This window comes from Cucurbita pepo, chromosome 12 (assembly GCF_057944985.1).
Source record: "Cucurbita pepo subsp. pepo isolate OVF chromosome 12, ASM5794498v1, whole genome shotgun sequence".
NCBI classification, from domain to species: Eukaryota; Viridiplantae; Streptophyta; class Magnoliopsida; order Cucurbitales; family Cucurbitaceae; genus Cucurbita; species Cucurbita pepo.
In genome coordinates this window covers 7,600,560-7,615,867 of record NC_141809.1, presented here as the reverse complement: position 1 = coordinate 7,615,867, position 15,308 = coordinate 7,600,560, and the positions used below count along the sequence as shown (strand labels likewise).

The following is a 15,308-nucleotide window of genomic DNA, read 5'->3' as shown; positions in this document are numbered from 1 at the left end:
ATATCCTAGTCGTTTTTCTTTTTTCCTTTCATAAAGTTAACATGGAATCAAAAACCTAAGATATAGTGTTCGAGTATTTGTTTGGTTGTCGTTTTAGTCTTTGATACATATTTTTTTCAAGTTGCACTCGTAACTTAGTTGGTTAGAGCACTTGTTTCGCAAGCGAGAGGTCTTGAGTTCAACTCTCAACAAGAGCACAAATAAATTCAATGTTGTTAGCCTGAATTCTAAAAGTTTAGCCTAAAGGGTCATTTTATATAAAACAAAATAATACAATTTTAATATTAGATTGAATTCCAAGAGTTTCATAACATATCTATTTCGTAATACAATTTTATTTGATTTGGGTTTACATTATAAAGACAAATTAGTATTTTGCTTATTTTTCTCATTCCTATAAATATATCTCTTTGGTTTGTATTTTATGATACAATTCTATGTACCGTGTATTGTAGTAGTCTTTTCCGTTCTCTTCCCTAGTTGCTTGGGTGTTTATTCGTTTTGGCGATTCAAGAATTAGTATGTTTTTAGTTTCAAGTAGCTCTTGTAGCTTAGTTGGTTAGAGCACCTGTTTAGTAAGCGGGAGGTCTTGAGTTCAACTCTCAATAAGAGCATTAGTGCCCTCTAGTATGTTTCCAATAGACCTTGCTCCCCACAATAGCAATTAGTTGTTTAGGTCTAGAATGATACATTGAATAGAGAATATTTTATTCGGTCGAGGATTATCCATCATATTTCCTGGCAACAAAACATAAAAAAATGCTATTTTAAGTGAAAGATAACACATTATTTTAGTCTTCCATACATAGTTTTTTGAAGTGGCTCTTGTAGCTTAGTTGTTATTTTAGTCTTCCATACATAGTTTTTTGAAGTGGCTCTTGTAGCTTAGTTAGTTAGAGAGGTCATTTCGTATCAGAGCTTTATGTTCTAGGTAGGCCAGCAAATACAGTATACAAATTATATGTTGCTCAATGGCCATTAGAGACAAAAAGTGAAGAAAATGAAAAATAAAAAGAAAAATTTGACGTGTGTATAGAGACTAAAAAGAAAAATGATTCTAGTTGTTTAGGAGAACAATATTTTGCATACCAAAGGTTCAAATACTTTTCGAAGTGGCTCTTGTAGCTTAGTTGGTTAGAGCGGTCATTTCGTATCCGAGCTTTAGGTTCTAGGTAGGCCAGCAAATACAGTATACAAATTATATGTTGCTCAATGGCCATTAGAGACAAAAAGTGAAGAAAATGAAAAAGAGAAATATTTGACGTGGGTATAGAGACTAAAAAGAAAAATGATTCTAGTTTTTTAGGAGAACAATATTTTGTATACCAAAGGTACAAATGCAGAAACTTGGAAGTAAAAGAATTTTCTTTCTAAGGGGAGCACTCAATCTATGTGTATCTACCTTTTCGGTTGAATTCTTGTCGAAAATTAAAATTCTTATTATAAAGCAAGTTTGAATAATTAATTTCAACTCGTGCCAATATCTAACTCATGGAAAAAAATAAGACCAATGGGCTGCATAGGAAGCGGTACTCCCATTTCACTTTTACATCCATGCATGACCTAAAGATAAAAGGGAAGACCTCGACAAGATTAAAACCACGGAATGAAAATAATTTTAAGTTTGCATTACAAGGAAATCAATTGAATTCGAGGACGAATCCTCTTGAAGAATGGGAGAATGAACGAATAAGGTGTCTTAATTATGCCACAAAAACTTCTTGGTGGATAATAAGATTGTAGGGTATGTGTTTAAATTTAGAGATGTTTTATAGTATTTTTTTCACTTTAGAATATTATATTAAAATTCTAAGTTAAAATTAATTAATGGACGTTATGGTATTAATGGAGAAGACATTTACAACATTTCAATAGACTATATATTACTTTAAAGGTTTATTTTCAAGGTTATAAATAGTCATTTATGTTATTAGTATGGTACAAAGATTTTGGATATTAGAATGAAAGTTGAATAGTATGTTTCTTTACCCATGAACTTAGTTCTTTTGCATTTCTTGGGTTTAGATTTACGTGTTAGAGTTATGCAAGTAGTCTTGACTGAGTTATTCTGTGAAGGAATCATGAGTTTGTAAATGAGTTTTTTTTTTTATTTTTTCTTTTTACTCTTTATCTTAATCATTGAGGTAATCGGTTCAAAAACTTTCTCTTGGATTGATTGCTTATCGTTTTGTGGTTTCTTCGATAATTTAGATCTAAACATCTTGTTCTTCAACAGAAATATTAGATCGAATTTCAAGATTGAATAGAATAGAGAATATTTCTTTCCGTCAACAAAAGAGGATCGTTCCCCAAATGTCCATTTACAACATGAACGTTATATGTCGTAGGTACCTGTTTATATGTTGAATTCTTGTAACAACTTGAACCCCAACAAAAGCTACAATTAACTTTATTATAATATAAGATTAAAGCCATTTTCGATCTTGCTTCCACTATTGGTACAACAATTGGTATCATAGTTTTGTGGTTGTAGCATTTCGACACACAACAAGTGGTATCAGAGCTTTGAAGGTTGTATTAACTTTATTATAATATAAGATTAAAGCCATTTTCGATCTTGCCTCCACTATTGGTACAACAATTGGTATCATAGTTTTGTGGAGCATTTCGGCACACAACAAGTGGTATCAAAGCGTGGTTGTCGTATTTCGGAAATTCTAAAAGTTTTGACCCCCATCAACCATGAAACGTGCTCACAATCATGTTATGTAGTATGCCATGTAATGTGGGTCATGTGAGACGCCATGTAATGTAAGAAACATATATGCGATGTTAGCACTACTTATGTAATGTCATGTTAGATATGTTAAGGGACCTCATGATGTATGTCACGTGCATCGGGATTCTTCCCCTTTATGTTACGAAAGAATGAAATACGATATTTATGTTTGTCATGATATCATGCGGGCCCTTTTCTGTTCTGTGGTGTTTGGCTACGTGTAACACGTTGTGCTCGACCAAGTCAGGTCCAGGAGGTATGTTTACGAGCTCGCCTGGTGGGTCCATGTACACGTACATGGGTCGTGTGTGAAGGAGTACCACACACCCAACCCTACCCAGAATAGGAAAGCGCCCAAGGCTATGAAAAGTTTATGAAAAGTTAAGGTCCCGCTCATATGTTGCATGTGTTTGCATTCCTAACCCCAATAGTGGGTGACTTACTGATTATTTCATAAAATACTCAAGCCACGTGTTACCTACATTCTTGAGATAAAGACCCTACATTTTTTTCATGTGAGGCATGGCAACAATGTACGGTTGACCAACATTTTTGAGGTAAAGACCCTACATTTTTTTCTAAAGGCATGGCAACAATGTACGGTTGACCAAGCTTGAAGCTGAGAACACATGTAGGTTGGAGATGGGATATTTTTAGGAGTTGAGCATTGGACTGTTTTAAGTTACCGTAGTATTGCTTTATTTAGATTCATTTTTAAATTCATTTAGCTTTATTTAGATTCATTTTTAAATTCAGTTATTTGAAGGTGGAGATGGGATATTTTTAGGAGGTAAGCCAATGTACGATTGAGGAAGCTGAGAACCCATAAAAGTTGGAGATGGGATATTTTCAGGAGTTTACCCTTCGATTGTTTTAAGTTACATTGATTTATTTTTAAATTCATTTATTTTTAAATTCAGTTATTTGAAACTCTAATTCATTCTTAAATTCAGTTATCTGAAAGTTTATTTTTGGAGATAAGGTTGTTTTGGAGTGGATTCATTTTTAAATTCAGTTATTTGAAAGTTTATTTTTAGAGTTAAGGTTGTTTTAAATTCAGTTATTTGAAAGTCTAGATTCATTCTTAAATTCAATTATCTGAAAGTTTATTTTTGGAGATAAGGTTGTTTTGGATCGGATTCATTTTTATATTCAGTTATTTGAAAGTTTATTTTTAGAGATAAGAATGTTTTGGATCTATGAATGATTACGAAATAGAAGGTTATTTAGGATGAGCTTACGCTTAATCAGTTATGTATACACGAGTGACGTCACTAATTAGGTTAAAGAAAATTAGGGTCGTTACCGTTGTTAAAAGTTAACTCTTAAGGTTAAATTGGTAATCATCTCCATCGATTAAGCAAATTATGAACTTGTTGTAAATTGTCATAATTTTTTTTTATTTAATTTAGTTATTAACTCTCATCCCATGTATAGCTGTTTTGGTTAAATAAAAATATTAATTTAGTTATTTAATCTTTAACCATTTTAAGTAATATCTTATTTATTTTGGTTATTAATCCTCATTTAGTATATATATAACATTCATATTCTACATGAATTATCCCTATATAAAGGGTTTGTCTAGGAGATTGAGGATATCGGAATTTGATTGAGTTTGTGTGTCACATTGTATTTTGAGTGACATTTTGGAGAAACTTTTTGGTATGAGACTTTGTAGCGTGAGAGTGAAGTATTCACTTGTAAACACTTTGATTATTAGTGATTGGTGGCTATACGTGGATGTAGGGGAATTTCTTGTCTCTGAACCACATAAATCTTTGTCTTTTTGTTTAAATTTTATTAGTTGGTGTTGTGAGTACATTTGATCTTGCTTCCACTATTGGTACAACAATTGATATCATAGTTTTGTGGTTGTAGCATTTCGGCGCATAACAAATGGTATCAGAGCTTTGAAGGTTGTATCATTTTTGTACAAGTGGTATCAAAGCATGGTTGTGATATTTGGGGTATTCTAAAAGTTTTGACCCCATCAACTACAAAACATGCTCACAATCGTGCTTATTTTCTTGAAAATCAATTTTCAAGAATTGTATTTTTCTACTTTCATCCAGATTACTTGTTACAAATGGCAGAATCATCTGATATTAAATCAGGATGTGGATCGAGAATTTTGAGTTTTAATCTTGAAGTAGAAAAATTTGATGGAATCAATAATTTTGGTGTTTGGCGCAAAGTTACTGATTTGTTGGCCATGCAAGACCTTGATGCTTCTCTCGTAGCGGAGATGCCTGAAAACATAATGAAAACATGACAGACGCATAATTATGTATGACTCAAATTTGATCTTGGTTATAACATATGTGAAGATGGAAAGCTCAAAGATTGGAATTGAGAAGTTCAATTGATCCAATTTTGGTTTCTAGAAGATGTAGATGGAAGATTTTCTGTACCAGAAAGATCTCCATGAATCTCTATTGGGGTGAAACCGAATATCATAACCACAGAGCAGCGAAAGCTCAAGGATCGGCAGGCCTTAGGGTTTATTTGGTTGACACTGTCCAAAAATGTGGCGTTTCACATTATCAAGGAGAAGATAATGTAAGTTCTATTGAAGGCGCTATTAAATAGGTACGAAAAACCGTTGAGTATGAACAAGGTGTATTTGATTCGAAGATTTTTCAATCTACAAATGTCTGAAGGTAGATCTGTTGTGGATCATATAAATGAATTCAATATGATTTTAAGTCAACTGAGTTCGGTGGAAATTAATTTTGAAGATTAAATTAAAGAACTGATTTTGATGTCCTCTTTACAGTTGTGGGATACTGTTGTTGTCGCGAACAACCGTTCCCAAATATCTAATAAGTTGAAGTTTAATTAAATTTGAGATTTAGTTCTCAGCGAAAGTATTTGAAAACGGAAAATTAAATTGGAGATTCTTAAGGCAATGCTCTTAGTGTTGATCAAAGGGGAAAAAGTAAATGAAAGAGCCCAAACAAACAAGGACGATGAAAATCAAAGAACCGAAAAAAATCTCCAAACATGCTAAACGTAACGTGTTGCAATAATTCTTATTGTGGACAGCTCGATTGAATCTTGGATTTTGGATTTAGGCGCATTATTCCATTCTACTCTAAGTAAGAAATTGTTTCAAAATTTCAAATCCGAATTTTTTTTTAAGGTGTATCTTGCCGACAACAAAAACCTTGATGATTGAAATGAATGGAGATGTCTGCAAACAAACTCGAGTAAGAAATCAGGACATTAAAGAAGTTTAGATATATTTCTGGTCTCAAGAAGAATATAATCTCTATGAATTAGTTGGATAGCACATGTTATGCACCAGAATTTGGAAAAAGTTCGTGAAAGATTGTGAAGGGTTCCATGGTCAGCACATGACACAAAATTTGATATATACGTAGAGTGCATAAACATGGTTGTCGTAAAGTGGAATCATGAGGGATGATTAGACGGTGAGAACCTACAACCCTGAACCATGAAAGACTCAAGGAGTCAGGAATTATGAGAGTGGAGACTTGAGTCCCTACCAAGACCGCCTAACCACCCTTGAGACCTAGAAGGCCACCTTAGTACCTCAGGATGTAGAAGAAAGATTTCTAAACCGATAGTAGCTGGTATGGCGTTCAACTAGTTTCCACTCTTGTACGATACCATCAAGCGAGGTGTTACATTGGTTAGGATTGTGATACTCAGTGGTAGATTGACTATTCTGCATGGTGGGTCCATCCTATGGTAGAACATTGAACACGCAAGTAGTTAGAGGTTAACCTGCACATAAGATTCTTCCTATCGGAGGATTTCCTATGGGAGGATGTTGATCATGCAGGTTGTTGGGTTTTATGTTCTAAAACTCATAGTTTGTAAATAAAAACATATTCTATTTTCAATAAAGTTATCATTGATGTTTATTCAGTAAAGATTGTTATTGAATAAATTGTATTTTACTATCGTTAATCTAAATCCAATAAACTAAGAATACTCTAGCTATAGTATGATTACTTGAACTATATGTAGAAACATAAGAGTGGATCAAGTTCAAGTATATAGTCAAAATGATCTATAGTACAGGGATAAGGCTGAGTACCTTATCTTGGGGACATTATGGATGCGGCCCACTTTTGTATATGACATAACAATGTGATCACTAAATTGTACATGCGGAGACATGTGAGTGGAGGCGTCCTACGCAATGAGTATTGAATAACATTGGACCATGAAGAAAATCACTCTCACTTTATAATGTTGTTTACTGTTGAGACTGATTTTCTTTTCATTCAATGACCTAGGTAACTCTATCTTAATCCTGAGCTAACCATGAACTCCTGTTTATTCAAAATTATCCTTAGAATTGCATGGGTGAGAGTGACTCGAGTTCGCCGACTCAATAGGTCTCCCATTTCAGGGGTAACACTAGGTGAATGGCTGGGGCGTGGGGTGCAAGATGGAATTCGCTCCTACCTACTTTTGGGGATAGAAGAGAGGTAGTTCCCTTAGGTACTGACTCTAGGTATTAAACAAGGGGCTCACCCTCGCATTGGCCTGAGAGGGATTCGGTTTACTAGTTGGACCACAAACCAATTGTTCATAAGAGGATCAGTGGGACATAAGAAACAAGAAGTAACTTCAAGGGTAAAACAGTTAATTGACCCAGCTCTAGTTACGACGAGTGTTGGTTAACAAGGTTAATGAATTTAACCGGTTAATCTTGGATTGTTGGAGCTCATGATCTATAGGTCCATTAGGTCCCTCTACTAGCTCATATCAAACTAAACCACAGAACAGTGTGACGAGTGGGTTCGAAGTGTTCGAATTCAAATTAGGGAATATGCGCTACATATATACGATATATTTAACCCTTTTTTTGTTTTATTTATGAATTAAATAAAAAGAGAGAATCTGAGATATTTAAATAAGATTTAAATATTTTAATCAAATATTTGTCGAAATTGATTGGGATTGGGATTTGAATTAATATTAAATATTAATTAAATGGTTTAATTAATCATTTAATATTACTTAATTTGAAATTAATTATTCAAATTAATTGTTGAATTAAAATGAAGAAAGTAAGAAGGTTGGCTTCACTCCATCGAAGAATCCATGTTTGAGTTAGTGGAATTTTGGGATGTCAAAATTTGGTTTAACCAAACTTGCATGCTTGCCAAATAAACCCACAGACAAATTTGAGTATTATTTTGAGTGTCAAAATTTGGTAAACTCAAACTTGCATGTTTGCCACATAATCCCAAACATTTGAGTGGAATATTGAGTGTCAAAATTTTGTGATCTCAAATTTGCATCAACATGCAAACATAACTCTATAAATAGAGTGATCAAGGTACATGAACTTCTCCCTTCCAAAAACCATGAGAAAAACTCTCACAAACTCTCTCTTCATATATACTAAATCCCTCCCAAGTTTAGTCACTCACCGGATTTCACAATCCCGTTCTAAGGTCGGAGAATAGTGGAGAAGACACTAGTGGTGGTTCGAAACCGATTCGTGAGGAAAAAGGAATTTAAACTACAAAAGGTTAGTACTCAAACATCTTGAGTTTTAATACTTATGAACATGCTAGTTATTTACTATAATTGATGTTCTAAGAGTGCCTAAGATCCAAATTGCTTCCTCATGTGTTATATTAACATCATCAATAACTTTTCGAGCTGGCTTGTATCGAAAAGTAGCACGCCCCAACCTTGGGCGATCTCATGGCCTGTGCGACGGGTTTGCCAGTTCACTCCTCCATCGACGACAAGCAGGCTGACACTCACCATGTTCCTCACCTGGTACAAAGTTATATGTCGTAGCGCCTCATCCTTAGATGTCGGATACCGCTATGAAGGTTAAATCTTCTGCCCAAGTGTGTGTACCAAGACTGTGAAACTCTAGAGCCTATAGAGTAAGCTGGTGGTTCCCTACTCTGACATGGATGCGATAAGAGCCTATAAGTATGTTGCTTATTGAATATATTTATACTCATTCCTATTTACATTTCTTTTTCAGGTCCGTGAAGCTACAGATCGTGGCGATAAGGTTCTCGGGAGCTTAGAAGTCACAGAGGAATTGTCGACTTGAGGTGTTTTTGATATGAACCAAGAGACATCAATCATACAATATACTTCAATGTAGCATGAACTGAAACATCTTTTGATAATTTTGACAACCTAAGGCAAGAACACTTGATTGAGATTCGAATCACTCCACAAGCAAGATCGATCATGTCTAGCTTGAATGACTCTTGTTGATCAAATATCTCAAACACTTATTTGAGATTCGAATCACTCCACAAGCAAGATTGATCATGTCGAGCTTGAATGATTCTACATGCAATCTAAACTACATAGAATTGCAAAGAAACTTAGCCATTGGCTAAAGAAAAGCACAAATGCTTCTTTCTATATTTCCCAAGTCTACTTACAAATACAACATACATGGCTTTATATAGCCTCAAAATGAAACTATTAAAGACATTCCAAGAGTTGTAACATTCATACTTAATGGCGATAATTAACCATTATGTAATTGTAACCTAAAGTAAATTAAAAGTCTTAAATAACAATCAAACTTCATTCCTCTTCAATGTGGCATGAATTGCTTGATAATTTTGACAACATTTTCTTCACATCTTCATTGAAGTATATTGTATGATTGATGTCTCTCGGTTCATATCATTCTCCACTTCTTCAAGAGGATTCGTCCTCGAATCTATTTGTGAAACTTTGCTGCAAAAAAAAAAAAAAAAAAAAAAAAAAAGATATGGAAATATAGACGACCTCGCAACACTCTCTCACGTGTATACACTCAAGGAATTTTAGGCCACTCTGTTTGCACTCATTTACACAAATGAAGCTCTCATTCTCACCTCTCAAATTTTTTTAGTAGAGCCCAGATTGGATTTTTTTTATTTTGGGTCGATTAAAAACTATAAAGATAAAAACAAATTGAAAATAAACGCAAAGGAAACATATATCCGATCTTGAGCCTGAAGCTCTGATACCAAATGATATGATAAGGAATCAACTACAAGGGGAGTAAGATTCGGATTACCTTGTTGATCGAATATCTCAAGTCAAGAACACTTTGTTTGAGATTTGAATCACTCCACAAGCAAGATTGATCATGTCTAGCTTCAATGATTCTTGTTGATCAAATATCTCAAGACAAGAACACTTGATTGAGATTCGAATCACTCCACAAGCAAGATTGATCATGTCGAGCTTGAATGATTCTACATGCAACCTAAACTACATAGAGTTGCATAGAATGATATGAACCAAGAGACATCAATCATACAATAACTCTAAATTACTCTAAATTGCAACCCACCCAAAATTTACAACAATCAAACTTCATTCTTCTTCAATGTAGCATGAATTGAAAAATCTTTTGATAATTTTGACAACCTTCTCTTCATATCTTCATTGAAGTATATTGTATGATTGATGTCTCTTGGTTCATATCAGTTTTTCTAGACTACGTACATATAGTTGTCACTTAATACATGTCATATTTGTTGGAATTTATGCCCTAAAGCCTCGTAATTAATTATTTAGTTTTTAACAATAATTTTTATTAGTTTATTTGTAATTTAATTGTTATCCATGGTATGAAAATCCAAGGTTATTAATGTAATCTTGAACCGTATTTGGTTGACATACAAGAGGATCGTGTTCAAGTAATAACCTAAAAAGTCTATAGTATATGGATAAAGTTGGATGCCTTATCTTGGTAACACTATTGATACGACCCACTTTGTAATGGTTACAAATGATTTGATTCAAATCGTTCATATGGAGACATGTAAGTGGGGCTACCCTATACAATGAGTTTGTATAAGACTGGACCAATAAATGTTTAATCTCTCTTTATAAATCCGTTAATTGAGAAGATTAATATTTCACACAATGATCATATGCGAGTCGATCTTAATCCTGAGTGAGTTATGAACTCCTGCCAGTGAGGGCTTGTTCTTTAATTTACATGGATGAGAATGGCTCTTTAGGCCGATTCAATGTGCCTACAATTTTAAGGACTTGACCAATCAGGGAGTTTGAAACATAATATCATGAGATGAAATTCACTCTTTTCCAGATGAGGAAACTAGATGAGTTGTTCTCTTAAGTACTGATTTCGGGACTTGAACAATGGGGCCCCACCTTCTCTCTGGGCCAAGAGGGACTTGGTTTATGATTGGATCATAAACAAATTGTTTATTAGAGAATCAGTGGTACTTAAGTTGAAAAATGTAATTACAGGGGTAAAACGGACTTTTGACCCAGCTACAATTATGAACAACTCATGAAGGATCGACTTGCTTGTAATGATTATATCAATGGAAATAACTTGTCCTACAGTACATAAGAGTGCAACTCTAGGTCTATAGTGGAGTGACCTATAGTTAATGAATGAAAATTGATTAATTAAAGAGTTTAATTAATTAATTTTGTATCGCTGGAGCTTATAATCGGTAGGTCCATAAGGTTTTCTTGCTAGCTCATAGCAACGTTAAAGGTTCAATTTATTTGAAAGAATATTTGAAGTGTTCAAATTGATATTTAAAATAATTAGATATATTAAATATAAAGGGGAAAATAAATTTAATTTGAAGTGTCAAACTAATATTTATATATTAGATAAATATATTTAATTTGAAGGTTTCAAATTAATATTTAATATATTAAATATATTTAAAAAGAAAAATATATTTATTATATATGATACCATTAAATATGATACATTAAATAAAAATATATTTAAAATTTGAATCAAGTTCAAATTAATTTAATATATATTAGGATATCTTATAATATTTAAATATAGTTTAGATGAGGTATTATATCCTAATAATATTAAATATGTAATTATATTATTTGCAAACATTCTCAGAGTCATAACAGACCAATCTCTCCCCCTTTCTTTGGAGAATGAAATTACATCTGGAGAGATTTTTCCAAACTGATTACATCTTAGGAGACATGAACAGGATTACATCTCAAAAAAAAAAAAAAAAAAAAAAACAAGAACCCCTTAAACGGATTAGTGTAATGTCCCATGAACAGGATTTGAACCAAATTTTTTAGTATGAATTTGACACCCAATGGCTCCAGCATTTTTCGATATCTTTTGCAATATGACCATATTATTTACTCCTCATGAAGTGTTTCTAAGAAGGAAAATTATTCTTACGGATCAACATGAGTTGTTTTTAGCATATTTTGCTTTACCCACATGTTTGTTAAGACAATTTCAAGAGGTAGCCAAACATAATATTGTTCGAAACTAAACACGCTTAACTTTTGAGTCTTATGATTGAACCACCAAAAGTAGGCAACGTGATTTTTAGAGATAGTTTTCACTCCTAGGAACAATTTAAAACAAGTAACTAATGTGACCATATCATTGAAGATGCAAGGAATTGTGGGGGCCATCAGATGCCAAATTTGGATTCCAAATCCTGGTCCAAATTTTAGGCATGAGATTACATCTTAGGAGGCATGTGAGTAAGGAAAAAGCATGCTACAAAAATTGGTGTTGGTTTGTGTGGATAGTTTTCACTCTTATAAGCAATTCAAGATAAGTTGGTAATGTAGGTATGTCATGGTAGATGCAGGGGAACGTCAAGGGTATCAGTTGCTAGTTGCTGAATCCAAATTTGAAATCGTGGTCCAAATCTTAGCATGGGTACCATTTGCCATTTCCAAATGGCTTAGTTCCTTTTTTTTTTTTTTAGATATTATTCTAAACATAAAAATCAAAAGATTTAATTATGTAATAAGGGTTGTTTGAGTTAAATAAATTTATGATCCAATTAACTTACTTAGGCCTCAAAGATATCTCAACTCGACCCAGCTAAACTCACGAACAACAAATATCTTAAGACTTGAAAACACAAAACATAGCATCATGGATCGAGACCAAGTTTTGTTTTTATTTTCTCTCTTTTGTGATTTATGTTGTTTTTTTGGCCTTATTTAGCACGGATTTGGGCCAATTTTGATGAGTTCCTCTACATTAAACTCCTAGAACATTTAGCTACTTTTGTTATTTAATTTTTCTAGGACTATCGACATTTTTCCTAAAACTAAACTTGGTCGGGATAAATAGGTAGATAATTCAATATTAAATGTAAATTCCTAAAATACATATTAATACTTGTCACTTAATTTTCTAATCTGAAACCTAAATTTTTTCAAGTCATATCCAAAAGTTGCAACGAAAATTACATGATTGACGAAAAAGATAGATTTAAGGACACGACTTGCTAGATTAGTCACCTCTAATGTCAATTCTTCTTTAACGATAATGATGGATGTGTGCCATATGGGACGGATATAGTTAGGAGATTCGATCTAACTTATTGATTCTGTCTAAAAGATTTCTAATGGTAATTGATTTGTTTAGGGTAAAGGGAAAGAGGAGTTAGATGTTTTTGTTGGTTAAAGATTCTTTCCTTGAGTTATGGATTAGTTTTTTTTTAATAATGGTTGTTACAGTTACATTGTCTTATTTCAAATTCAAATCTAGAACAAAAAAATAAGACTGTAACCAGTTTATTATATAAGGTCGAGGTACTAAAAACATTAGGTTGTTCACGACACAAAGTCTCCTTCAAACATTCGACCATCTTATTTATTTCGAAAAGTACAACAAAAGAAACTCAAAAGAATGAGAGTCAAATGGATAGAGGCAGTCTACTTTTTTAATTAAGGCTGTCTATTATTTTGAAGTTCTCTGGCAATGAACAATTCAAGGGACAACATAAGGAGAGGAGCATATCTTGGGGTTCTGCCTTAATGAAATGATAGGTTTCACATTCGTGCATTGGGAGGAAATAGGACATTTTATTCCATTGTAAGTGAGGTCAATGTTGCTTACTTTTACATCGTCACATGGTAAGTGACGGCTGCAAATAAGTTTGATTGCCAGCGGAGTTGCAGAACTTCCTCTAATGTTCTTGAAGCTCACTATACTCATCTTAATTTTTTAAGGAATCTGAAAATTAAAATGAGACAACAAATGGTTTATTTGTAAAGTTGTAATGAAAAAATGAATCAAAGGTTCGAGAATGCGATCCATACCTACCGATTGCACTGATTCCACGGACAATACTCTTGGTCTATTAGAATAGGGTTGCTAACATTGACCATTATAATGTCCAAAAAGTGCATATTGGTGGCGGTGCCGCTAGCCGCAGAAGCTGGCCACGTTTTGATCCTGATACCATTAGTGGTGTTATTTAACGTGCAGTTCTTTACGATGACACCTTCAACAGGTTCTTCGTTAGTGTATCTTCCAAGACTTCCGATGCTTATTCCATGTCCTGGTCCACACGTCACATTGGTGACTTCAATTAGTTTGCTTCAATCTCCAAGAGAAATGCAATCATCTCCAATTGCAATTTTGGACTTTGTGATTGTGATCTTATTTGATCGACCGATGTGTATTCCATTAGTGTTGGGATTGTTTTCGGGTGCCATTATATTGATATTATGGAATGTGAGGTTGTTGCAGCCGATGATGTTGATATAGAAGTTCTTGCTATCAAGTGATGTTATTCTCTTAACGGTTGAATTGGTGATGAAGTTGAACCTCAAACTCTAAACATTTTGTATAATCAAATAATATTTTGTGAGAGTCGGTAATGATGCTAAAAATTTGAATAGAACCCAATAAAATTGAAAACTCAAAAAAAATTTACTTTTTTCGTGGATTGTTTAAAGATTATCCTCTAGAAAATGAAGAACATTGACCAAATCGTAAATGTCAAGACATGTAAGAGGCTCTTTCAAAAACAACAAGATGCATGAGATTGAGAAGGAAAGCTAAAGGAATATTACTTACAACCCGGAGTTGGGCACAATTTATGCATTTGTGGCAATCGTTCCTTTTCCAAGCTGCCTTTCCTTGGCCATCAAAAACTCCTTCACCTGATAATGTCAATCTATCAACACGTGCAAAAGTGATCCAATTATCTCTGGGAAGACTTTTTAGTGCCTACAATGTTCCTCCAAGTTGAAAGTCAATTGGGCTATTACAAGGTCCTTCAAACTTCCCTTGCTTTACTCTAAATATCCCTCTTGGAATAAAAATTGCACTATAACGATTGGACGTGCATGCATCCCTCCATGCATTTGCTAAAGCCTACATTTCACAACTAACAAAAACTTATAGCAAACAATTGATCAGCTCAACTAGTGATAATATTGATGTTCATATTATATATTTACCTTCATGATGTCAGTACCAGACACTATGTTACCATATCTTTTCAAAGAAAAAACAACATCGGCACTAGATTGAGCATCGACGGTAGGAGCTAACAATAGTAACATCAAAATTGTAGCGGCCAAGAAACTTGATTTGATCGTACTCATGAAGCCTTTGCTTTCTTTTCTTTTTTTATGTATATCATTTGAAAACTAGTGAGAGACAATGATATTTCGTTTTAGATTTGGAACTTTTTATGTATTTAATACAAATTGAAAAATAGGAATCAAATTGAGTTGTTTTTAGCATATTTTGTCTTTACCCACATGTTTGTTAAGAAAATTTCAAGAGGACGCCAAACATAATATTGTT

General features: G+C 33.5%; 1 non-coding gene and 1 pseudogene across 1 annotated transcript; one reads left to right on the top strand and one right to left on the bottom strand.

Moving 5' to 3' along the window:
- The first annotated feature begins 540 nt into the window (after positions 1 to 540).
- Positions 541 to 614, top strand: TRNAT-AGU (transfer RNA threonine (anticodon AGU)). The gene has a single exon. It is a non-coding gene; the product is annotated as a tRNA-Thr (tRNA).
- A 12,861-nt stretch (positions 615 to 13,475) lies between these two features.
- LOC147789915 (exopolygalacturonase-like) lies at positions 13,476 to 15,103 on the bottom strand (annotated as a pseudogene).
- Between the last annotated feature and the right edge of the window lie 205 nt (positions 15,104 to 15,308).